This window comes from Toxorhynchites rutilus, chromosome 2, assembly GCF_029784135.1.
Source record: "Toxorhynchites rutilus septentrionalis strain SRP chromosome 2, ASM2978413v1, whole genome shotgun sequence".
Taxonomy (NCBI): Eukaryota; Metazoa; Arthropoda; class Insecta; order Diptera; family Culicidae; genus Toxorhynchites; species Toxorhynchites rutilus.
In genome coordinates this window covers 316,676,402-316,703,956 of record NC_073745.1, presented here as the reverse complement: position 1 = coordinate 316,703,956, position 27,555 = coordinate 316,676,402, and the positions used below count along the sequence as shown (strand labels likewise).

The 27,555-nt window shown below is 38.6% G+C and overlaps 1 protein-coding gene and 1 pseudogene across 10 annotated transcripts in view; both read right to left on the bottom strand.

Annotated features, from left to right (window-relative positions):
* Window positions 1-27,555, bottom strand: part of LOC129764506 (protein split ends) — a 268,076-nt gene that overhangs the window by 92,795 nt on the left and 147,726 nt on the right. For 2 of the 10 annotated variants that reach the window (XM_055763638.1, XM_055763637.1), the window contains one exon: window positions 1,838-1,920. The exons of 4 other annotated variants lie outside the window; for them this stretch is intronic. The gene's annotated coding sequence lies outside the window, so the exon portion shown is untranslated. Of the gene's footprint in view, window positions 1-1,837; window positions 1,921-5,572; window positions 5,591-27,555 lie in introns of those variants that run through there. 4 more of the 10 variants (XM_055763636.1, XM_055763635.1, XM_055763640.1 and 1 more) reach the window with 3 other exon arrangements.
* On the bottom strand, window positions 14,290-14,454 carry LOC129772293 (U4 spliceosomal RNA; annotated as a pseudogene).

Sequence of the window (27,555 nt, the reverse complement as noted above, 5' to 3'; positions counted from 1 at the left end):
TTTAAAATTCGAGATGACCATTTTCATTGGCATCCTACTGTATATGTACAAAATTTCAGATCCTTCCAGTGCATGGCGCTTACCTTCATAGAAATTCAAACATCTTGTCTTCTAAAAAATCTATCTCAGTATAATAGTCGGCTCCAAAAATTATGTCGTTTCAGACACCCCACACCTACTTATCAATTGAACAAAAAAATGGAGCAAAAAATATGGGTAGCTACAAAAGAAAAGACGTGAGAAAAAAGCTCCCCCCTTTTTTTCGTTCGCCGTGTTATGACAGGTGAACCCAAAAATCCGAATGCGCCCCAATACTAATTACCAATTAGAAGCGATGTCTGCACATCAACAGAATAACTTCTTCCAATGAAAACGCTTTTCTGTGTATTTTTTTTCTTTTACCAGCAGCAGCGCCAAGAAAACAACAATCGATCTATTCTCCACCTGACATTTAAACTTCCAGGTAGGGACGGTGACGGCGGCGTTTGTTAATAATTTCAGCTCCCATATGACACGTTTCCCTGGGTCTATCGAGGCGTGTGAGGTTGTTTTGCTGTTACAGGCTAAGGTCGATAGCGAGAAATCAATATCCTTTTCTGCTAAATATTCGTGCGACTCGAGATATCGAATGGTGTGTAAACAACACATGTCATGTTACTACTACTTTACAGTTATTCACGATGTACCAATGCCCAATGCACACGGGGAGCATATAGGTTTTATTCGTTGGTTAACACAGTGGATCAATATAGAGTGGATATATACAACATTCTATACTCTAGGAGAATAGACTACGTTTCCGTTGCGATTGCTTTGGAATGCTCCTGCCGAGAAGCCGGTGGTGAAAGGCAGGAGTGGTCTGTTTGAAGGACTTTTGTTCACATTCGTGTCATGTTGTGACAATGATGTGGATCAGATAGTTTTGGGTCAAACGAAAAAAATATGAATTCAGTTTTTCAATTTTGATTAGGCATCAGAACCATCGTTGTGCATCTGAAGCACAACCGAGTTATAAAAAAAAAATCAGTGCCATTGACAAACGCGACCGCTGAACCGGCGCGCACACATCATAATGCATAACACGTTTGTGTAAATATAGAAACAGCAATCTGCGAGAGATTAGTTATTGTGCAGCATCATCAACAGACGTTTTCTACTGAATCCACACAGTCGCGGCGCGGCTCGAATGTTAACCGCGTCTAAAAATGGCATTATGGCGCTCTCCCTATGTAAATGCAGAGCTAGACAACATTTCTGCCTCACACAGGAAACAGCACAGCGATTTGGATCAAGAAAGAAAAACATAAATTGTGATCTCCCATTGTTTGCAAAGTTAATTTAGCATTAATATCTGTCGTTTAGTGGCGGCGGCGGCGGCGCGCATAGACGAGAAGAGAGCGATGACTTTCTCTTTCTCCGTTCCGCGCTATCATCTCCTCCCACCATCCACCATTAGCTGGCAAAAATTGCAACCAAATGCTGCTCAACGCGCTGGGGCTCTATATATGCTGGGCTGGCTGTGAATGGTTTTATTTCTCTTCCCGTGAATAGAAAGCGATTCCGTTCGCCCGCGCGCGCTCTGATCGCGAATTGTTGGTACAACAGCCTGAACTAGTCAATATCAAATAAAATAACAACGACTACAGCGACTCTTGCCTACGCCTCCCGCGCCCGCAGGCAAAACATTGGCGAGAAAGAAATATGTCGGAACAAATGTTTTGTACTCTTTTTACCCTGCCTTGTACCAAAATAGAGCCTAACCCAAACACAGAACACAGTTCGTGTTGTTCCAAAAATCAACACAAATAATATTGGAATTAAAAAAACGGAAGCATACATTTTAATACCTTTGAATGACTTTTCACCTCAATACACTACTCCTGGGTTTAGGAGAATAACGGGTTTCCGTCGTAAGCTCACCTGAAATGGAAGGAAGCAAATAGAACAGTTAGAAAATTGAGCATAGAAATAATTTGAAATATTTTATAAACTAAGAAAAAATGCTTCGAAACACACAGCTACAGTAGGGGAGAACTGTACAAAACGCACCCTTGAGGTAAAATGGCCCAAGCCATCAATTGTCAAAAATCTTTAGATTAGTCATGTAAAATGATATATTACTTTATTCATCTCAATTCGCAGTAATCTCTTCCACATATCCGCAGTACACAAACATGTCCATCATAATAAAATAAGATATAAATTATGAAAAAAATATGGATTTGTTATACCTATGATATAACCGCAAGGTTGACGAAGGGCTGCCGTTGGCTAAGTAATCAATTGTATTTCTTCAATTAGCAATAATCCCACCTCGAATGTTCCCCATTGGGTACGATATCGCCGTTGCGCAGAGATATCTTTTGTGTGTAATGATTAAACTAGTGTATGAATGAAGCTGTTTACGAATTCAATTGTAAACAAATCCCAATTTGAGTCAATTCATGCATTATGGTAGTAGTTATCGCAGCAAATAGTTATCAACATTTTGCCTAATCATCAAACGGTTTGCGTAGAAATTCAGTGAGCTGGCGACATGAAGAGATTTATTCCAATGCAGTCTTGAATAGTCGAGCCAAAGTGTTGCATTTGTACTCTTTTTTGTAGACAAACGAATTCCGGAGTGTAAAAATACTTGGGGGCATAAAAGTATTGCCGACTTGAATGTATCTGCAATGCCGATTTTCCCAACTTTTTGGTTTCGGAATCTGTATTGGGAAAACACATTCCAGTTTGAAAAAATGCAAGCAAGTACAAAAGTACCCGTGGTTTGCATCTATTTTGCTATTTCAATTTTCCCCCATTTTCCCATTTTTGAAATCTGTGGTTAGAGAAACATTCCAATTTGCAAAAACGCAAATGAGTACGAAAGTTCCCGCTGCTTGCATCTAATTTGCTATGTCGATTTCCACAGGCTCCATGGTTTTGAAGTCTGTGTTTGGGAAACATCCATCCATTCCAACGATCGTACCTCAATCGTTGCGCAAACATAACTGAGTGGATTTCCGAGCGGCACTCGCTTATATACCGATTGGTGTGATTTCAATAGCCTGTTTTGAAAGCAATTTTAGGACTATTGAAATAAGTTTTTGGATCAAAAAGTAAAAAGCATATAACGCGTAGCATTTTATTTTTGGAATAAAGTGGTTATCATACCATTTCGTTCAGTTGTTTAGGAGCTATTAACGTTCAAAATCTCGTTCTCCGGCGTAACGCTTTCGTTTTTGAAAATTTGAACTTACACCCCAGTATAGAAATGAAAGACGCAGTCTTACGTCAAACACTAATGCATCTGCCTTATCTGTAAATATTCATGCTTGCTTCGTAAGATTTTGCGGTTAATCAATGTTTAAATATCAGGATATTCCACAACGAATCATTGAACTTTATGATCACACTTAAAAATCAGACCAACTTGTCATATTTTACAAAAATTTGGTCAAAAATTGTGAAAACAATAATTGGGGCAGAATGCACAGGAAAAAAATATTCGTTACGTAGGTTACAAAAACAAACGTTCGTTTTGACCAATGCCCTGGCATGTAACCATTTTTTGTGGCTCGCATAGAAAATCATAAGCATAGTAATTACCCCAAGCCGCACTCACATTGCGGAACAAACAAAAGGAAGTTGACAGCACGACTGAATTGACCACAATCACATTACGAAAAGAACAAAAGATACTTATACGCTTGAGCCTTTTCTATGCAGCCTACGCTCAATTTGTATTGGTTGGGATAGGGATGTCAGCCCTTCGGTTCTTCGGTTGCATAGTGGATCTAATTGATTGCATAATGCGATAAAATTGCAACAAGTTTATTGGTGTTATACTATTTATTTGAAAATTTATTCATGTAATGAATTTTCAATAAGCTGTGTCTAGCATCGAATATGTTTTTTTATTAAATATAACAAACAGAAGTACTCTTATTAACTTATCAATAACAAAACATTGAAATTTCGGGCATCCTGCAACCCCACTGTGTGCGCTGTGCTCGTTTGTTTTGCTACGTCTAACCAAGTTGTTATGATGCGTTCTGTCCATGGATTATGGCATTTTACCCCACCCTATATTTTGAACCGTCGACGGAAATATTAAAAATTCCATGCAAATTCGAGTATTTTATATAAAATCACATCAGGGATATAATTGGCAGTGATGGAAGAAGTATTCTAGATGTTAAACAGCATGTATCAATTACAACAAGCGCGGTAAATGACTGATTTGCTTAAATGGTGCGTTTTGTATCACTCTCCCCTATCTATGCTGCATCGATGTCCGCAATATATATTTGGAAACATTTCTATTATACTCTTCAATGAAAGCAAACTTGGCCCATCGCGAGCAAAAAAAAGGTTGAAATCTCGACTAAACGTTTAATTTCTGTTTCTGTAATTTGCTCGGTGCTCCCGTGGCCGAGTGGTTAGCGTCCCACATTATCATGCCGGGGTTTCGGGCTCGATTCCCGTTTTAGCCGGGGAATTTTTCGTCAAAGACACTTCTTCCGACTTGCACTGTGGTCATGCGTATTTTTTAGTTTGCCATTCCAGAGTACATTCAGGACATAGAAATCTCAACTAAGTACTATTAATAAAAATAACACTAGTAATACCCACGATGAGAAGGCAAAAGTTCCACTAGGAACGTTAGTGACATCCAATAAGTTTCTGTAATTTATGGCATTTTTGTATGGAGACTCCTTCAAAACTCCTCGTAACATTTTGGTGTGTAAATTTTTGCGTTCAACATGTTCTTGAAGTTGCTATATAGAAAAAAAAATGGAGAATATGACATTCGTGATAATTTATACACTGAAATGATACGAGCTGTGTTTGATTCAAAGTTTGATTTGTTAATTTATTTGTTTGACTTAAATAATTTCCTACATTTCATTCTTTAACCAACATTTTGTAGGTCTTTTTTCAATTCTTAAGTATAAATTTTTCGAAAAAAAAGTTGAAAAAAAAACTCAAAATTTCAAAAAAAAATCTCACTTTAAAGCTAAAAGAACCAGTGATGAAACGGATAGTGATCTAAAACTTTGTCGAATGCACCAAATCGCTATCAGGATTTAAAAAAAAAAACATGAAAAAGTTGTTAGAAAAACTTTCTCCCTGTAAAAGTTTCCATCTTCCGATGTATGGATGAAATGTTGTAAATTTTAAGGGCTATTCATGTATGATTTTTGAAAATTTAAAAAGAAAACGTTTTTGAAAAAAATAAATTTCAATTTTGAAAATATTTTTTTTCAGCGTTATTTTAAAACATTTTTTTTTGTATTTTTTATGAAAATTTAAACAAATTCCTATATAATTTTGTAGGTATTATAGTTTTTGAGTAAAATGAGTAAATTTAAAAAAAAACTTTGGCCCTTTCAAAAAGTTGTTTCATTTTTTCAATTCATTTTTTGAAATATTTCAAGCTTAAATGACCAATGTCTTCACATCTACAACGTTGCACTGCTATCTGAGATGATGCTGCCAACTTCTAAGACGAGTTGGCATGAAATTCGTCACCTACAAGAGGATAACAAATGAAAAATAATGGACAGTAAAAAAATTGGATTCATACCTGAAATTATTTCTTCTTATAGCTATGCCATAATTCATCAAGTTTCTCGACTTGTTGGACTTTATACTTGGAAAAATATCTCCGCCTGCGAATGACGAATCTCTATAGTAGCATGTCCGAAAAAGACCCTGAAACTATTGAGGATGATTGTAGCAGCTGTTATCCATGGTTATTGTAGAAATAATTATTTTGCTTGAATTTTGCTTGAATTTTCAACAGGAATGAATCTATATTGCAGCGAAATAAGAATAGATATAAGTTGATTGTCAAAGAACAAATTGTAGAGCGATTAGAAAGCTTTAATTAAATTGATAGAAACAATCAAGTTCAATATGAATTTTTAGGATAAAATTAATAATAATACATTAAAATTAATAACTTAGAAGTTTTCTACTTCCAAAATGTTCCACTAACTTTGATTTTTCCCAACTATATTCTGTACTAAATTTTCTCATCTTACTAAGGGAAGCAACAGAATAATCTTCTGTAGCGTACAGGCAAACCTTTTTTTTGTGCGGGCATAAGGACGGCATAAAAAAATCGTGCAAAACTTCACCAGTAGCATCAAAAAACCGTGTTCGGTACACATTTTGAAAAAAACTTTTTTTGTGCGGTAGATAGGGACCGCATAAAAAAAGTTTCCCCCAAGAAAATAACTCAAATCCACGCCGTTCACCGTTCATTTTCCTTTTGTTTCCCTGCTTTGCGATGGGACAGTTTGTCTTTTCGGTTGCGCGTGGCTATTTTGTGCATTTAGTTGCATGCCGAAACGAGATGCTGTTAGATATCATGTCATGCAAAAACTTAGAAAAACTTAGAGAATTTGATGGGAGGAGGGGAATGATTTCAGAAGTGGATAATTGAGACGCAAATATGCTTTTTCGCACTGAAATATAAATTATCGAAAAAAAACTTAATGGACGATAACTTCGTCAAAAATGCTCCTTTTCATATACCGCACAAGAACAGAAAACCGCACAAAAAAACCGCACTGTACTTTTTAATGTAGAGCCAGTTTGAGGCAACCAGAGTCTGTAACAAAAAGAAAATTCCATAAATCTGTCATTGCTGAAATTTCAACATATGCGTAGCAGGATTTTTTCCATTAAATATGATCCTCTGTGAAAATAGTGAAAATAAATCCGAAACTGTATATAATCGATTCCGCCCTGTATATAATAATCACGAATTGTTTGAAATGATATTGGGGCAAAATGATGAAATGATGATTTTTGTATGAAAAAATCAATATGATCAATATCACATCTTAGAAACCAACGAATGAAGAAATAAGTGGGAAAAATAAAAATTAAAAGAAAAAAAAATCAAAGAATATAGAAAAGTTCAATCAAAGAATATAGAGAGGTTCTCAAATGGGGATCAACATAGGGTAGGAGCCTGCCCGTTGGTCTCAAATGTTCCTATCTCACGCCTCCACGAAGATCATATGACGACATTTTTAGATCGGGCGTGAACTGGAAACACACACCTGGTCTTGGCTCCGAGAACGGGTGTCGAAAGTGGCTAAGTGAGGGGGTGCGAGCGAGTCAGAGCGCTATATCTCTCCCGGGGAAGGCCTCCCGGGTCATGGAGGCCTTGCCAACCCGCTGTCTCCCTGGCAAAGAAGATACACCCAGAAAATGGAGCTACGTTCACGAAGAATACTTAGAATGCGATCGCCCGAGGAGGGTCCCCGAACTGGAGCTGGTCCTGCGGCTGGAGGGCGAGGTGCAAGAGCGGGCCACCAGCCGGGTTCAACCCGAAGAGCTACCGCCACACGGAAACAGCAGCCATCGACATCACCCAAGAAACGCTGCGCCTACGAGGCGTGTTGTGACTGCCAGACGGCAGTCGTCCACACTCGTGGGTACCACTAGGCGCCGGATCATGTGGACACACGAAATGAACGAATTCGTGATCCGCGCCTATTACATCTGCACTGCTTTGGAGACGGACATGAGCGGTCGCCCTCGAATACTAACAATGTTCGAGGAAGCGTATCCAGAGTTCGTCGGGAGGCTTGATCAGAACGCGATGAACGCGAGGCGTAGAGCGATAGTACGCAACAACATGCTCTCCCAAACGCAAATCGACGAGATCAAGCAGCAGGTGCAGAGAGAAATAAGCTCCAGGAACAACAGAGCAAGCGATGTGTCGAGACGAAGTTCAGTACGGCTGAGCAATTCATTCGCGAGTGGGGCACGCGAATCAGCACCAGTGGAGGCCACAGTACAACAACCCCCTGAGCCGGAAGACCCACAGCCAGATCAACAACTACTACGCGATCTGGTCTTCCACTACGACGAGGCGATCTCACAGTTCCGCGACACAGACCCATTGTCGCGCCCCAGGATCCCGAAGTTGCAGCATTCCCGCAGGCTGACAAGTGCAGTAAAGCTCATGAACGAGCACGTTCTTCCGCTGCACTTGGTTGATGCTGAGAACATGGAGGAGCTGCAACTGAAAGTATACTGTGCTGCTGTGGCGACCGCCAAAAGTTTAGGATACCGTATTAGGCCAAGAGGCGGACTGCTCCAACATCTCCGTGAAAGGCGTGAGCCTCCATGGCGAAGGAGATTGGAGCAACGGATCCTAAACAAGCGCGCCGCAATTGGAAGACTGATGGCGTACAAAAGAGGCAGCAGATCGGCGAAATTATGTCGCCAAGTTGCTGTGATCGTGCGGCCTACTGAACTTCGCCAGCTGGGAGCTCACCAGCTGACGGAAAAACTCGACACACTGGTACAGCAATTGAGCGTCCTTACAAAACGGCTGAAACGTTACTCTGACTCTGCAAAGCGCCAGGAACAAAATCGGATGTTCAGAGATAACGAAAAAGCGTTCTACGACCACATTAGCGACGAGAAGCCCGACTACCGCGAAGGTTTGCCAGATATTAGCGATGTGACGAACTTCTGGGCTGGTATTTGGGAGACCCCAGTACAACATCGCGACGGGCAAATGTGGTTAAGACGGGAGGAGGAGAGTTGTGGTGAAATTGGAGAGATGCCAGCTATCATCGTCGAAGAGAACGATGTCCGCGAAGCCACGCGGTACCTGAGGAACTGGGCAGCACCGGGCCCCGATGGTGTTCAGAACTTCTGGCACAAGAAGCTGACCGTCGCACATCAAAAGATAGCTGAGTGCTTCAACAAGGTGCTACGTGACCCACACAACCTCCCTGAATTCGCCACCCGTGGCGTCACATTCCTCCTCCCGAAAGACAGCAACACATTGAACCCATCAAAGTACAGGCCGATAACGTGCCTATCGAGTCTGTACAAGATATTAAGCAGCATCATAACCGCCAAAGTTTCTGCCCACTGCGAACAACACCATATCATCGCAGAAGAGCAGAAAGGATGCAGAAAAAATACGCATGGCTGCAAAGACCAGGCCATCATCGACGCAGCCATAGTCGGCCAGGCGGTTTATAACCAGCGGAACCTAAGCATGGCCTATATCGATTACAGGAAGGCTTATGACTCCATACCTCACTCGTTTCTCGTCCGGGTATTGGAGCTCTACAAAATTGATCCCGTCGTCGTTAGGTTCCTGCAGCATGCGATGAGGCAGTGAAGCACGTCTCTGCACCTTAGTGATGGGGAAAATGTGTTGCAGGCTAGAACGCTGCAGATAAAGAGGGGGATATTCCAAGGCGACTCTTTCAGCCCGCTTTGGTTTTGTCTGGCACTGAACCCCCTCAGTAGGACGCTCAATAGAAACGGTCATGGCTATAAAATAAGGTATGGCGACGGCGCCCACGAAGAAGTGACCCATACCTTTTACATGGACGATCTCAAGGTCTACGCTGATTCACGTCAGCGTCTAGGTGTAGCTATCCGGGTTGTCGAAGAAATAAGCAGGGACATCTGTATGGAGTTCGGCCTCGACAAGTGTCGCTGTGTCCACCTGCTGAAAGGACAACTTACCGAACCCGGAGGTTACGAGGTCTATGACGGCGAGTTTATAAGAGACATGGTTCGTGGCGAATCCTATAAATATCTTGGATTCCGACAGCTCACCGGGATTCGCCACTCCGACATCAAGACGGAGCTGCGAGACAAGTTCTTGAGTCGAGTGAACTGTGTCCTGAGGACTTTCCTCAACGCGGGGAACAAGGTACGCGCGATGAACACATTCGCGGTTCCCCTGCTGACCTTCAGTTTTGGTGTAGTCAAATGGAGCAAAACTGACCTAGAGGACCTTGAGAGGAGGATGAGGAAAGCATTCAAAGAAGCCGGAATGCACCATCCTCAATCGGCACTGGAGAGAGTTTCACTACCACGCAAAGAAGGGGGACTTGGAATCGTCGACATTTCTGCACTGTGTGTTGCCCAGGTACGACAACTGCGCGAGTACTTCGCAGAACGCGCCAACCAAAACGCGCTATACCGGGCTGTCTGCGCCGCCGACAGAGGATACAGCGCTCTGCACTTGGCGCAAGCGGAGTACCAACTCAACTGCAATCTGCAGACAGTGGAGGAGAAGATTGCAGCTTGGAAGCAGAAGGCAGTGCATGGTGCCCACCCCCATCAACTGGACCGGCCACACGTCGACAAGGCCGCATCTAATATGTGGCTAACGCGTGGTGAACTCTCTTCAGTAGTAGAAGCCGACATGATAGCCATCCAGGACAGGATAATGCCGACGAGAAACTGCAGGCGGTACGTCTGGCATCAAGACGTTGATGACATTTGCCGGATGTGTCATCAACCAGGTGAAAACATAGAGCACATTATGGGAGGCTGTCCCGTTTTGGCCAACGCAGCCTACACCGAGCGCCACAACAACGTGGCCCGTATTGTTCATCGACAACTGGCGCTCCAATGTGCTCTGCTGGAAGACAACGTACCAAACTACCGGTACCTGCCTGCACCTGTCCTGGAAAATGACCGTTTCAAGCTGTACTGGGATCGCACTGTTCTGACCGACCTCTCGATCCACCACAACCGCCCAGATATAATGGTTTACGACAAGAGCGACCGCAAAGTCACCATCATCGATGTCGCTATTCCACTGAACCAGAATCTGGAGGAGACCCACGGTCGCAAAATCTGCAAGTACCGACCATTGGCCGTGGAGCTCAAGGAACTGTGGGGGCTAAGGGAGGTCCCAAGAATTGTTCCAGTCGTTCTCTCTGGAACTGGAATTATCCCGAAGACACTTCTGGAAGCGCTAAAGGTGTTGAACATCGAGAAGGAATTGGCCGGCATCCAAAAGTCGGTCATCCTTAGCACCTGCGCGATTGTCCGACAATTCCTCGGTCAGGACTAAAACAGCACGAGCATGCAGATACGTGCATTCCGCAGAGCCTAGTCCCCCTTTGGCATTCAGAAGCCCGGGGGCAGGTGAAAATTCTGGCTAGGTTCGCCTAGTTAAGAAGTGAGATAAGTCTGCCAAAAAAAGAAAATAAAGAGAAGAACGGTGAAGCGGATGGAGAAATAAATTTGAATTTATGAAAACAAATAACTAAATGAGCGGGAAAAAGAAGAAATTGAATGAATAAAAATAAATATAAAAAATAAAGAGAAGAAAAGTAAAAAGAACGACGAAAGAAATAATTGAGAGTAGAATCGGAACTAATAAAGAAGAAAATGCAATACAGCGCGGACTCGATCTTATACAGTCTTCGATTTCTTTTCACTGTATATAATCGAGTCAAAAAAAATATTTTTTTTTATTTGTTTTTTATACATTTTTCGTTTTTTGATCATAATAGAAGAATTTAATTTTTTATTCATCCCCTTAAAGTCGTAAAATACCTTTCTAATATAAAAATCTTAATTATTTCAGGAGGTGATAACGGATCAAATTTGATAATAAAAATCCTTCTACGCATATGTTCGAATTCCAACAATGACAGAGTTATTGAACATTTCTCTGTTTCGGGCCCTGTTTACCTTAAACTGGCTCTAATTCAAAAATTACGCTACGTAGGACAATTCTGTTGCCACCATTAGAAATATAAGAAAATTTTATACAGGATACAGCAATGGAACTTCGCAATTAGTGGATTTAAGTAACTTTTTAGAGGTGAAAAACTTCAAAACTTATGTTTGTTAATGTGTTAACAAAAGTAATTTCTTGCCAGAAAAAAAACTATCTTAACGGATACGCAGAACCATAATGGAAAACTCTTTATGCTTCGGAACCCATCCCAAGCGACAGAAAACTACATTAATCGAAAGATAGAAATTTCCGTAGGTTTTATTGAGCATTACACAGCAGAACGCCAATGGGGTTACAATTCCAAATCCATGTTTCCGAATTCAAACCAAATAGATTTCCAACATTTTCGAGTTTCAAAAATCCATTTCTTGAAAGTGAATGTAATGGTGTGGATGCGAAAGACTTTTGGGTCCAATTCGTTGTGATTTCTTAGCGATATCCCGGGTCGCCTCGTGGTAGAGTGAGAGCACTACTTTGATTAATTTGAAAAAAATGTCTGAAATTAGAACGGTTTCAAATCTTAGCGACATTGTCCTACCAAGGAGAACTCACTCAGTGTGTTCTTCGTGTCATTTCAAGGAGTCAGATAAACAGATGATACTGAACCATGAATATTTTGTCTGGCAATAAAATTACGCGTGATTAAAAGCTTGGTTACAACGTCCCGTTTACCATCACATGACATCTAAATTCCTAAATCCTCACACACCACTTCCTTCCTTAAATACCTTAGGTCTGTAACAAATTCATATTCATAAGAAACATATTAAGCGCGGGATTTCCAAAAAGCAGAAAGTACCGCGTCGAAGAAGAAAAATAATAAGTCATGATTCCAATTGAATCGAGAAACAGCCCCGGGTCGCGGATCATTTGAAGTAGGAACTAAACGCAATCATTTGATTACCACCCACGGGGCTAGCTCCGTTAACATAGGCACTATTCCAAAAAGAAACCACCGTTTTTCCAAGCCAGGCGGAACAACGAAAAGGGAGGCTAGAAAGGTCTCGTGAAAGGTGAAAATGAATTATGACAGGAAGCGATGGAAGCGTCGTATCCATCTCATTCGTGCTGAGTGAAACTAGAAACAGCGAACGAGAGACGTGCGGCGACGGAATATTGACAGTTCGTGAAAAATAGCATTTGCCGTTTTATTTAGCATCATTGATTGAAGCTATGTTTGGCGAACTGCCCCAAATAACCAAGGTAAGGTGCATGAGTGGCGATCATTGACCTCCGCGGAGAGAACAGTCTATCCGCAATTGAAGCAATTTGTATTCCTGCAAATACTTGAACAGTCGAAATAACGAAATGTTAACGGATAAACACAACTCAAAAATTGCCTACAATCATCAATGTTTTAAGTTGGAATATTTTACAAGACAAGCAGAAGGTAGACTCAATCAAAATTGTGTTCCACTGAGAAATGAACATATCTAATGTTGCCCTTCTCAGCAATTTAAACGCCACTCAATTGTTTTTTTCCAATGTTATTACCCTCTTTCAAATTTCCATCGAGAGTGCAAGCACTTTTGCACCGGTATCTCAGACCAATTCCACACAGGTTCGCCACCATCCCACACGTTTGTGCCATTTTCCAGCAAAAGGAATTTCACATTGGACAATCGATCAATCGATCCGACCGGAAATGGTTTTTTCCTCTCTCTCCTATCTTGGTACTTTCAGACTGGGAGCTATATTTTGTAACAGGGCTCCTTCTCCAAGGCATTGCACAGAAGCAGTATTACGTAAGTGAAGGCACAAATTAGCTTTATGTAATGGTTTTTCAGTGCAACCTCCCGCCGATAATTGCCTTTGAAGGGGGAGGCGGACGAGCAAACATTCCGACGCACAACTTACAGTTTCCGAAATCGAAATAGTGTCAATCATGTTTGCCGCTTCCGAGACAGCCACCATTCTCGTTCGTGGTTGATAAGCCGAATATTTTGTTTTATTGGAAACAACGCAGAATCGTGTCGTATCAATATAAATTGTTCCAGTTTTGCCGCCTCAAACATCAGCTCCATCACTCGTCCAAAGCCCCAGACAGAGCGGAGGAATAAGCGAAAACGGTGGGAAAAACAACTTGGAATGACGTCAATGAGTAAGGAGAGCGCGGCTTACATTTATAATGCCGATGCCGCCGCCGATGGCACTCCTATGGTTCTCAGGGATGACAGATCTACAGATTTGTTTAATTTTTACAGAAATAGAAAATCGTAGGTTAAATCTACGCAATTTACTTCAATCTGTTTTTTTATTGTTTTTAGCGTACGTTGTGTTGTTTTCTTCAGAATTGAAGTATAGTCTGATTTTAAGGAAGTGAAAAAGAACAAAACTAGATAAATTGTCTTTTCACTTGTCAGTCTTAAATTTTTATTTTTATTTTTTTTTTGCGTTAGACATTAAGTCCCTGAGAACTCTCAAACCTGTTTAGAATTAAGTCTTGTTGTCAATTGTTGTTGAATCAAAAGATCGCTTGAGCAAACCTTTAGAACGATTTGAATAAACTGGATCGTCCTATGTTATATGACAAAGTTTTATACATTAAACTCCCAAAATCTATGAACTTGTTGGAACATGCCCCATTGATGGGGAAGATGTCTTTAGGCGAATATAGCAGTTTTTGAAAATTAATTAATTTTGAATCACTGGACTGATTTCCGATCGCTTTCTAACAAATCCTTTCATTTGTTTTGGAATTTAAGAAGTTTCTAACGAAATACTGGACTGCACCTCAAATGTATGGCATACTTCCGTAAATTATTTCAATTGTTTAAACTCAAAAACTTTAGATGGGTTATACCTATGATATAACCGCAAGGTTGACGTAGGGCTGCCGTTGGCTAAGTAATCTATTATATTTCTTCAATTAGCAATAATCCCACCTCGGATGTTCCACATTGGGTACGATATCGCCGCTGCGCAAAGCTATCTTTTGTGTGTTTTGATTAAATTATTGACTAAACTAGTGAATGAATGAAACTATCTACGAATTCAATTGCAAACAAATCCCAATTTAAACCAATTAATGCATTATGTTATAGTTATCGCAGCAACTATTTGCAACATTTTGCCTAATCATCAAACGGTATGCGTAGAAGTTCAGAAGTTCTTCCAATGCAGTCTTAATCGAGCCAAAGTGTTGCATTTGTACCTGCTTTTGTAGACCGTGTTAGCAAAACGAATTCCGTAGTGTAAAAATGCATGGGGGTATAAAATTATTGCCGGCTTGAATGTATCTGCAATGCCGATATTCCCAACTTCCTGGTTTCGGTTTGCAAAAATGCAAGCGAGTACAAAAGTTCCCGTAGTTCCCGCATCTGTTTTGCAATGCCAATTTCCCCAGGCTTCTTGATTTTGAAGTCTGTGTTAGGGAAAAATACATCCATTTCAGCGATCGTACCACCATCGTTGCGCAATCATAACTGAGTAGATTTCCGAGCCGAACTCGCTTATATACCGATTGGTGTGATTTCAATAGCCTGTTTTGAAAGCAATTTTAAGGCTATTGAAACAAGTTTTTGGATCAAAAAGTAACAAGCATATAACGCGTAGACATTTTATCTTTCGAATGAAATGTTTATCATACCATTTCGTTCAGTTGTTTAGGAGCTATTAACGCTCAAAATCTCGTTCTCCGGCGTAACGCTTTCGTTTTCGAAACTTTGAACTTACACCCCAGTATAGAAATGAAAGACGTAGTCCTATGTCAAAAAGAATACTTTTACGATGTGGGTTATTATGAACCTAATTTATAATGACAACTATAAACTTGTTACTTCATTGTCCTTGCGAAAAATGGAAATACGAAAAATTCATGAAAAATTAAACCTGATTGGTTTTCTATTCCGGAAATTAGATCAACAATTGACTGACTTGATATTTTCACACTCCAAAGCGAAGGAAAAAATGAATAGAAAAAACTATGGGTGGGTTACACCTAAGATATAACCGCAAGGTTGACGTAGGAATACCGTTGGCTTAGTAATCAATTGAGTGTATTGATTAAATTATTGATTAAACAAGTTCTTCTTTTTGAATGGTGTTAACGTTCCCTGTGGAACTTTTGCCGTCTCAACGTATGCATTAACTAGCGTCATTTATTAATAATTAGTTGAGATTTCTTAAGCCAAATAACACGCCTTGAATGTATTCCTAGGAGCAAGCTCTTGAATACGCGTGACCACAGTGCAAGTCGAGGGAAATTTCTTTAACGAAAAATCCCCCGGTCAGAACGGGAATCGAACCCGAACACCCGGCATGATAATGTGAGACGCTAACCACTCGGCCACTGGTGCACTGATTAAACAATTTCTGAATTCAATTGCGAACAAATCCCAATTTGGGTCAATTCATGCTTTGTGATAGATTAAGTTCTTCGTTGCAAGTATGACGTATGGCACGATGCCTTGTTTATTTCATCCATTTATCGTGGACTTCCAAAATATGTGAATGGAAAAATGGCTAAACGATCAATGTATTTTACATTTCCCTCTGAAGTTTTTGCATCTTCCGAGTGTACGTACTTCTCGAACAAAATGTGATCAACATTTTGCCTGTAAACGTAGAAGTTCAGTGAGCTGAGTGGATTTTCGACCGAGCATTCGTTTATATACAGATTTAAGTGATTCCAATACCCTGTTTTCGAAGCAATTTCTAAGCTATTGAAATAAGTTTTTGGGTCAATAATTAATATTCATCATTTTTCATATTTCATTTCATATTTCGAATGAAGTGATTTCCATACCACTCCGTTCAGTCGGCAAAGAGGTTCAATACATTGTACACCAAGCATCACGCTCTCGTTCTCGAAACTATGAGCTTACATCCCGGTTCAGAAATGAAAGATGCAGTGTTACGCCAATAGAAACAAACAAAGCAGTGTTGCCACAGTTTAATCTATACCAGAGGGGTTAAAAATCTTACTCACATTTAAATTTAATTCGGCATTCGTGTGTTTGATGATGCTTATACATAGTTTTTCTGAATTTAGATTGCATACTATCATTTATTAAAGCACCATCTCAAATAGTAGTGAAACGTTGTGGGTGTAAAGACATGGGTCATTTAAGAAACTTTGCATACTTGAAACATTCGAAAAACAATTATACTACTTTTTGGAAAAAGCCAATTTTTTTTCGTATTTTTTACAAAGATTTATAACTTAAAAACTATGATACCCACAAAATTCTTGTCAAAGGATGAAATGTAGGAAATTGTTTAAATGTTCACAAAATATTACCAAAAAAAATTTTGGAAAAAAAATTCGCTAACAAAAAAGTTATTTAAAAAATTAAAATTCATTTTTCTCAAAAACTCTTTTTTTAAATTCCCAAAAATATATATATGAATAGCCCTTACAATTTCCATCAAGTCATCCATACATCGGAAGATAGGCACTTTTACAGGGAAAAAGTTTTTCGAACAACAACTTTTTCGTGTTTCCTTTGAAAAAATATAACTTATCCGAATTTGGTTTAAAGTCAAGATAGCGATATAGCGTATTCGACAAAGTTTTAGATCTTGTTAAAATATAAACTTTTGTTGAAGACATCAACTTTCTATCTTTTATAGTTTTTTGAATATATGTCATTTTTGTATGAAGAGTCCTGAAAAAAATAATGTTTTGCTCGTAACATTTTTGTGTGTAAATTCTCACGTTTGACATGTTTCTAAATAGAGAAAAGTTAGCAGAGCATTTAAAATGCGATAATTTATACATTAAAATGTAACGAATTGAACATTAATAGTATTTTTTCAAAGAAAAACTTGAACTAGTTGTTTGATAATTTTTTTCCATGTAAATGTGCCCATCGTCCGAAGTATGGAAAATATGTTGGAAATTTTAAGGGCTATTTATATCTATTTTTTTTCAGAATTTTAAAAGCATATTTTCGAGAAAAATGAATTTTAATTTTCAAAAAAAATTTTTTTTTCAATGAAATTTCTTTCTTTGATAATTTTTAATGAAAACCAAAATAATTTTTTACATTCCATCCTCAATGATGAATAGTTCAAAAACCATTCTCTATTAATTTAGCAAACCAAATCATTCAAAAACTTTTTTAAAGGCGTAGCCGAGTTTTCTATTGCATTTCCAGAATGAAGAAAAAAAAAATTAAGTTCAACTTTGATGGATTTTCAAACCTGGGAGTTCCATTATTATGAGCTATGATTTGAAGTCACCACTAAAATTCTATCTTTTTATGGTTTATTTTTTTATGGTTTATTTTTTTATGGTGACAAATGCACTTCAACGTTTCGCTATTTCTAATCAGAGCCGCTCGAGTTTTGCTTATCCGTCATTTGGTGAGGAAATGCTCAAATAGTGAAGAGATTCCCTACCAATCCTATTAAACACACAGCAAAAGATTGCTTTATGGTTTGCGCCGGGTCACTCATACCCATTTCACATCCAACAGTCACGATCCGCTTCGGTAATAAATAGATTTTTTTTCGTGATCGAAGCAACGATTCCAATATTCGACCCATAACCCGTTGCTCTCGATTAAAACATGTGCAATCAAGAAAAAACTTCTTTGACGAAAAAACACCTTTCGATTTTTAATCATATTTTAGTATGTCGTAAACAAAAACAAAACGTATTGTTCAGCGAGCGAATCTGTGGTTTCAACATGTGTCAAGTGCTGGAGCATGTGCCTAATTGCTTCACTCTTAGAACAAAATTTGTCATTGTTCTATTCTTTTCTGGCTCTCTATTACCCTCTTTCTTCTTTTCTTTTCTCGTTAACGAGAATAGATTACAGAATTTCTCACCTAAAATATTTATCAAATTTCCACCTTAAATAGCTAAAACAAAACAAATATCATTAATGGAACAACATTATGGATCAATGGAAAAATTCTATTCAACAATTCATTAATAAAGTTTTGATCTTGAAGAACGACACGGAAAAAAATGTTTGTTTATTTTATTTTGCCTGTGCTTTTCTATAACTCGAATAGTGAAGTTTTCCGCATCATTTTTCAATTTCATAAATAACATATTTCCATGTTTGTTTTCCCTTCACGTTGTATTGAATTGGTCTTGCTTAGTACCGGAAGGTTTGACAAAACAAATCATAATTTGTTTTTTTTTCTCCTTTCCGGAAAATGTTACACTGTAGTGAACGTTACATTCGGGTAATGTTTCATTCAAATAAATGTTACCTTTGGTTAAATGATACATTCGGGTGACGAATAAACGGTTATAGAATTTTCTCAGAAACTTCAATCGAAAACAAAGGTGTTTGTGGAGCAGACTCATGTACCAAATAGAATCGTTGCTTGAGCAGCGGAAATATTCTCTGCTCGATCGAATCATATTAAATCACAGAGATATATGGATAAAGAAGAGCCAAGTAAAATGATTCCATCCATTCGCAACCACCTCGGGCACAGCTTTAAAGTTCAATCGCCTCGTCGCACTCGGGGGGTCCATAAACTTTTGTTCGGCCTAGCTCTTGCACATATTAATGCACTATTGAAGCACCAGCCCCTGTCTTAGAGAGACCACATGTTGGATGTCATCAGCAATTTATTGCACCTAGCGTGCATATATCAAAACTGTCACCAGTGTTGCCAATGTGATTTTATTGAAAAGATGATGACAATACACTTAATTTTTTTTTGTGTAGTGAAAAACAATCATGGAAATAAGTATCATCACTCCCTATGCATTGTGCAACGCTTCGATTGAACAGAAATGTCCGTCTGGTAGTCCTGACTAGGATTTGAAACTCATTCATTCATTTCATTATTCGCCATTCGTACGAATGAAAGCTCAACATATATTAACGAGCAACCGGTGTGATGATGATATCTTCCGCATATAGGTTTTCCAACCGGTGGAAAGTATGTTGCGGCCGAGCTTTGGAGGCGCAGCCCATTCCCCGTTGTTCGCTGGGGTTTTTTTTGTGTTGAGTCGACATATCGTCGATATGTCTGCTCTTCGTCGTGTGCTTTTACCTGGGTGGTGGGTATGTGTTAGATCCATTGAGCCACTGCACTCCAGCCCAGCTCTCTCACGTACGAATGGGTTGACATTTGTGGCAATTAATGAAAATTTATTTATATTTGTCGTGGTTTGCCACGGATCGTTCTTCATATTCCTACCTACCCATTGCACTGCGAGCGATGCATTTGGTCGTTCGCAAAACGTTTTTCGTCTATGTCCGGAGTTGCACCCGCTCAATGACACTTCTTATGTGGCTTAGCATAGTTGGTTTGTGCGATTCAAGAAGTTCAAGAACTGGTGTGAGAATCAGTATGAATCACAAATCCCTTATAGTGACGGGTATAACTCTTGAAGAATAGTGTCAGCATAAAGCTATCATAACATAACAAAAATATGTACACACAACTGTTTAATTTTTATTCAAGTTGAACACACTTCGCCGGATATGGATAAACATGATGTGATGCGTTGCATCATTTTGACCGCTTCACTTAATCATGAATAATCAAAAGAAGTGGAGAAGATAGTCCTAAACATTCTTTGGTCTAGGTCAGTGGTGGCCAACCTGCGGCCTTCCAGGGTTTTTCATGCGGCCCGCAGCTTGATTTGAACAAAAAAACATATGAGCGAAATTAAGAATATAGTTGAAAATTCTTCCATACAATCTATATATATATAAAAAAGAGTTTTTCCCTCATACGTATAACTCATCATCACGGGATAACGGCTGATCAGATCTGTCATCCGTATATTTTGTGAGTTTGTCTTCACCCAAATTAGAATGATAGAGTACTTTGGAAAATATTTGAAAATATTAGAAAAATTCGAAAATTAGAGGTACGCATATGTATGTTTCGCTGAGAAAATCATCATTTAGATCAATTTTACAGATCTGAACGATAACATACAAACTCTCTTGAAATATATTCGTTATTTTTACCAACAAAAATATTCTCTAGAAAAAAATTATATGGCAGAACAACGTTGGCCGGGTCCGCTAGTTAAATATAAATAACTTTGTGAGTAATTCTTGTTAATCGTGTGTATCCAAGGTGATCATTTCCTGTTTTCCACATTTTTGGTTCAGTTCTACTCACATTCGCGTAAATTCGTGCATGTAACGGCAGTAAAACCGAGCTTATACGACGTCAGCTACTCGGTTGCGATTAAACGATCCGAAGAATTACGAACGAACTCATACCATGAAATTTGATTTGTATGTATGGGGTAAACGGGCGAATAGTTTGTTGACACATCCTGTGCTGGAAAATTGGTTGAATTAGAAGCGAAAATTGAATGTTTGAAAGTTTGATAGAACGAGGTGCCGACTATGTATTTTATTCAGTGGTGATAGATGAGAGAAGGATTTCGAAGTTACCCGAGAATGTCTTGAAAGATATCGTCCAAATCATCAATCAACTCGCACGCATTGGATCATCGTGAGTTTCAAGCTTCTTTTCTACTTTTCTGTTTTATTTTTCACTCAAAAACAAACATAAGTTTAATAACTAATAAAACATGCTCATTTTATAACTTCTTTGTTTGAATCTACAAATATTTGTGAGCAATTGTTTCAGTTATGAAAGAAGTGAAATCAAAGTCAAGGAACAATATCACGTTTCATGCAATTTGAAGACATTTGGCATCAAAATTTTTTTTTCGAAAACCCCGATTTCCTTTACTTCCCCCTTGGGTGATTTTTCGGTTTTCAAACTATGACCGCTGTGCGACACTAGTAAATGAAGTCCGATTGAGCTACCCGATTGGATAGGGTAGTTTTTCGTGGGAAACAACATTTTTAATCAAGTTCGCTTTGTAAATTCGAGATGGCCATTTTCATTGGCACTCTAATGAACACGTTCAACGCAATCCTCTTCGGAAACAAAAGCGTTCATCAGTCGAAATGAATTGGATAAATTAATTGGTGCGTACATGGAGTCATTTATTGACGCCCAGATTGGAGCGAATATGTTAGGAACGATGCAAAAAAAAACTCCTAAAATGGTTAAAAAACGAGACTAGTAACAAACCATTTGCTAAACCATCGGATTATTCACTTTGGGCCAAGTTGGAGGAGCGTGACCGTGGACATTTTCATTGGAATTACCGATCGTTTAGGAATTCAATCGAGCAGCTGCAGTGATTGACGATTGACCTTAGCGTTTTCGACTCTGCGTGAAGAATTTTAAAATAATTTTGCCGAAAAATATATTTCTGGATATTCAATAAAAGTTTTGGGTTTTTATCTCATTTTATTCTCGAGTTATGAATTTTACAGGTATAGAACTGAATGCTCTCTAATTTAAAATGAAAGTTGCTTGTTTATAACTGTGGATATTATTTTATAATGCAACGAAAATTTTGAAATAACCATTCTACCAGTTTGGTCGCACTGAAATTTTTTTTTTATTGTAGAATCATTTGATGATTCATTCTTGTGCCCTCAAAACAATACTTTGCTCGAGATAAGCGCAGCTGCAATCCTTAGTGGAGAAAGTCTACTGGCAAGCGAAACCAAATCACATACAAACTTCCAGAACGACATTTACTTTCTTGGTGACTAAATAAACGAAATAAACTCTATGTGTTAATCTCAAAAACCTTGAAAAGAGTAGCACTGCCCGCGAGAGCCCAAATAAATTAATAACTTAATATAACTTGTTGAATAACTTGGTGTTCCCCAAATAATTTTTTTGGTGCACAACCGTAACACCTGCTTCACCATAGCGTCAGTTCAATGCATTGATGACAGCAAACAAACAAAGTTAACTGCTTGGAAAAAGGCTGAATATTTGCCTCAACAGAGATTCATTATACCCTAGCGTAAATATTTCCCTCCCGCTATCTTCCCTCCTTGTTTATATTTATCATTACGACTGCATAATTTGCAACACAAAACAATCGGCAATCATAGCATAAAAAATAGGCAATTATTGCATCGTTACAGGGCCAATGCACACGGGAGCAGATACAAATGGGGTTTCAGCGTAGCGAAGATGAACTATTTTTACGTACGGTTTATGAAGCACGCACGTACGCACACAAATATCCATATATCGATGGGTTGAAGTAACTAAATATACACACACTTATCTCCGTTCTGCGCTCTGCTCAACAGAAGCCCTTTCTGTTAATATTGCCAGTCTACATTAGCTTAGCTATCATCCTTTGTGGAGAGAGTTTTCCTACCGTCATGCGAAACTAAATCACTGACAAAATTCCAGAACATTTATTTTCTTGGTGAGCTGACGATAGCCTAGCTTGATGATTCCCCACACAATTGTGTAACTCAGAACCTTAATGCAATGGCGTCAGTTTGATGCAATGAATGCAATGCTAGAGACATCCGCGAGTGAGTAATTTGGTCGCGTCCACAGCTCAATCCGAAACGAAGACATGTGATGACGCAAAACAAGGAAGAACAAGCGATTGTCATTGCTTTGAATACAGAACGATACTGAAAGTTTGCCTTCCTTCCTTCCATTATTGAAGTAAAGAGATTTTAAACTTCTTCAGTTCATTCGTCTCTAACCTCCAAAAAGGCCATTGGAAAACATTATTTTATCCATCATATTACTCCTCCACCCCCATTGCCTTGAGAAAGGCATTCTATCCCTCGCCATCCAGCTCGCCCAGCACAGACAGAAAAAATGTATGAGGAAATGGGAATGCTTCCAATTTTCATCAATTTAAACCATACACAGACTATGGGATTGTAATGTATAGCATATCTTAGGGAATTTCCGATTCGTTTGGTATATAAATCGCCAAAATCCATTCGCGGCAAAATTAATTATTAACGTTAACTTTATTTCATAAAAACGTGACCTGTTTTCTGATTTGGCACCCTTAATGAAAAACGTAGTTCTACGTCAAAAGTACCAGTTCGATACGTATATTTCAAATTTTTATTATGAAAAGTAGTGAGAAAAAATTATTGCGGCCCGCACCATGGATATACCTGGCCACCACTGATCTAGGGTGTAGCAACAATCACAATTTGATTGTATATCGACCTTCTTTCTGCTCTCTTCAGTCATCTCCTAGATACATTGAGCAATTTCTGTTTAATGTAGGTAATTGAAAGATCAAAACAAAATTCCTGGTGAAAATTCCAGTTTATTTCCTATAATACGTTCTTTGTTCGCTTTCCAACCAAAAGTTTTCGAATGTTGATGAGCGCCCGAGGCAGTGTAGGTTCAGCATGCATATTGACTTCAAACGAATGTTTTCGATGACGAACGATTTTGCACAGTTTTCGATTTCCGATTCCCTGTAATAATTCTTCACACAACCGATGCGGATGAACTTCGCCATTTAACAGTAATCATCATTACCTATTGGTAAAGACCTGAAGAAAACGCTATCATCACCGAATGGCGTTGTAACCTAGTCAACGCGGAAGAGGGGGTCCGATAGAAGTACATTACAATTTTTTCTCTCCCAGAAATCGCTATTCGTGGGTTACCATTTTCGTTCAATTGTGTATTCGCGAATGGGGACGGCTGACCAAAATTGCTCTTTGTTTGAAATAAATTGTTGCATCTGATGACGCACAGAAAAGGGAATTGCGAGATTACACATTGTAGGCAAATAATTTGTGCACTTCATGACGTTGGTGAACGCAGCAAGTAAACAACATAAGATAACAATCGTGTCCGATTCTCCGTTGTCAGAGCGCGTTACGTGAACAAATTACCAAAATCCTCCGTTTCAAAATATATTGAGGTTGCGAAATAAGTCGTAACCGAAAATGCGCACTTGATTTCGTTTCCATCGCGTGGGGTTGAGTGATACACAAAATGTATATCCCGCGAATTCGAAGAAAGCAGAACAGAATCAAAAGGGATAGGGATGCCAGTTTATTTTCTGTTTTGGACCCGCTTTTCCCCGTTACGCTTATCAACGCTTATATAGCATACTTGAGGAACGTCAATTTACGCTGTCCTTTGATTCTGTCCAATGAAACTTTTTTTGTTTCGACAGTCCATTTCGACATCTTTATATTCGGCAAAGTGCTGCTCCGCAAGTGCATGTTTCATTGAAGCAAACCGTTTCATCCGGTTTCAGTAGCTCATAACCCACTATTTCCTCTACACACAAGACATCTTCTTTCGGTCGAAACTTTTTAGGTTTGCAGCGAATGGGTTGGCTTCATCAGATGAAGGACATGATTTGTTCTCAAAATTGATCCATATATCGTCGCCAGTGACAGTTCGATGAATAATCGCCTTCCTTTTGTGCCGTTGAAGAATCATTTCACGAATGGTTTTGCGATGTTCCATTTGCTTTTCGTTCAATTTGTAAGGCACCCATTTCTGGATGTTTCCCATGGCTTCAAACGACCACTTTTGAATTGGCGAAACCATCTCCTGGATGTTCTTACTGCTGGAGCCGCAAATGCTTCTCAAACGACATTTATAATGCGTTGAACAACCAAGTTATTTTGTTTCCTTACAAAATGACACCAACTTAAAATATCAACCGGACAATTTGAACTATCACACCTGGTTAAATGTAAATCTAAGAAATGAAACGAAATTATGAAAGATTTCAAACGCTTATAACTTGGCTATTTTTCGATAAATCGCAGTGATGTTCGCGTCAATTGTTTGGAAACACTTCTGTTACCGCGATCACCTTTCGGACCTTGGAATCAGTGCTTTTGATTAGGAGATTGGAACGACACAACTTTATTCTCCTTCGAGTATAATAGACCGATATTCGGAGTGATGGATAGTTGTTGTATTTTCGACTTTACAATGTAGACTAAGACCGATTTGTCTATTCCTATCGGTTTTATAACGCAAAGCGGGAAGATGAGTGGGTAGCACAATAAAACAATGTTCGTGGGTCTTTGATAAAAATCGACAGATCACAACCGGATGCTGCGATGGGCTGAAAAGAACGATACGTTAGAAAGGGTGTGCTATCTAGACCTATTCGAGCGGTTTGGCTCGTCCATAAATTACGCGTTGCGTGAACAACTTCTATGCATTTATCACAATGAAGAAAATTATCATTTTGTTGAAACAAAGTATTGAACAACTGAAAAATAACAAATATCAAAATTGTCTAAACCAGGAGTTCTCAAAGTGGTGATATCGACCCCTTGGGGCTGATAATGGTTTCCCAGGGGTCGACGAAAACGAAAACTGATTTTGGTGGTCCCCCATAAATTAACACAAGTTCTTATTCGAAGCTTTCAAGAAACTGTATAAGTTGTGGTACGTAAACCAACCTTTTTTTAAGAATGAATAATATTTTAGTAGAAAGTATTATTGTTGTAATTTGTATTTATAATTATATTAGACTTGATATTTACTGAATTTTATGCTTATTATTTTGTCAAGTTTACTCACTTAACCAACCGCGATGTTTCTGAACTGGGAAGTATTTTGTATGAATAAGATAAAGATAATTTTTTGAAGAACTTTGGCGATGGTCGATGGTATCACTTCATTCTGGAAAAAGGGGACTTAAAGAGCAACTAACGTAGCAGCAAATCACAGTTTGAATATATCGATACCATTGCGAAAGCAATCGCGACTAAACATCGTGCATCATTCTACCCAAGGGAAAAAAGAAGCAGCACGATAAATGCTGTACCTGCAGTGTCACAACACGATTTGCTATCGTGCTGAACGAACATGCAAAGTTGCTTGGTTCAGAATGTATTCTCAGAATATGCACAAAGCAAACTCAGTGTAGAGATTGCACTGGTGCGGAGAAGCAAAGCAGAAGAGATATGTTATTTCGCAGATTAATTTCGATACAGAAGAAAACTCAACCCGGCGTCTAAAATGTAAATAGTGTTTATGGTCCTAATGCAGGAACAGCCGAACAAACGCAATTTGGTTTTATATTAGCACTGTTTTTCGATTGCACAGGAGATAAGTACTGCACAGAAATCTGAAAATACGATGTATGGATGCTGCTAGAGTTAATGAGAAAAAAAACCTATAGAATAAATTGAAGGCGAAAAAAATTTGCATATTTTCGAAAAATTATGAAAAAAAAAAATTTCAAAATTTTTCAAAAAAAAAATTCTAACAAAAAACAATTAAATTTACGTTGACGAATTGATCTTCATGTTCCGTTGGTGTGAAACAAAATTGGTAATGGATTCTAAGGTGGAATCGCTTTGGAAATGAAAATTATGAATTGCATGTAATGGAGTGACATGAACTTAAAGCCAAAGCTCAAATTTTGGTCGCTTTCCCAGGATGCAAACATAAAAAAAATGCTTAGAGATCAATTTAGTGTATTTTTAAATCTCGATTATTTCGATTGCCACTCAGATGGACATAGAGTTGATTTGAATAGTTAACTGTTTTAAAACACATATTTACTTTGATGATTCTTCCTGCTACATATCTATGATCCACTCAATAAGTGGTATAGGTATAGGTATAGTACCAAATAGGTGAATTCAGCCGCCAATGAAAAATTATGAACGATTTAAATAATTATGCTGGTAAGATTAGACGGACAGTGCAAAGTTAGCAAACGAAAGAGCATCCAACTCGCACTCTCTTTCTCTTTGTTTATAGAGTATATGATTTTGGTTTGTCCAATTTTTTTTTAATGCTCTAGTTCAGCGCACCTTTGTCAAATCAAGTATCAAAATGTTTCCAAACCGATGAATAAAATTATCTTTTTCATGATTTACAATAGTTTTATTGGATATTTTTACCAATTCACATGTTTTAAAAATTTATAAAGTCCACCTTCTATTGGTGCCAATGTGCTCCTCATTTGAGCTAACTTTCAATACATTTAATATTCCTTTTTGCAAATGTAATATTTTTTCAAAGAAGACTCATTCTTTAATTTGTTATGTCAATCATCCCAATCACCCCACAGTTCAAAAGTTAAGGATTTTAAAAAAAGTCGTTTTTGGAAAAAAAAAAAGTGGAGAACAAATCTAAAATGGAAATAAGCACCCTAATGAAAAAAATAAAAAAAATACGAGTCTAATATTTTGCGATAATGAACAAGACTACCAATTTTCGCTGAAACCTGAGAGCCACTATATCGGTTTGGCATAGAATGGCTGTATATAAATACAACA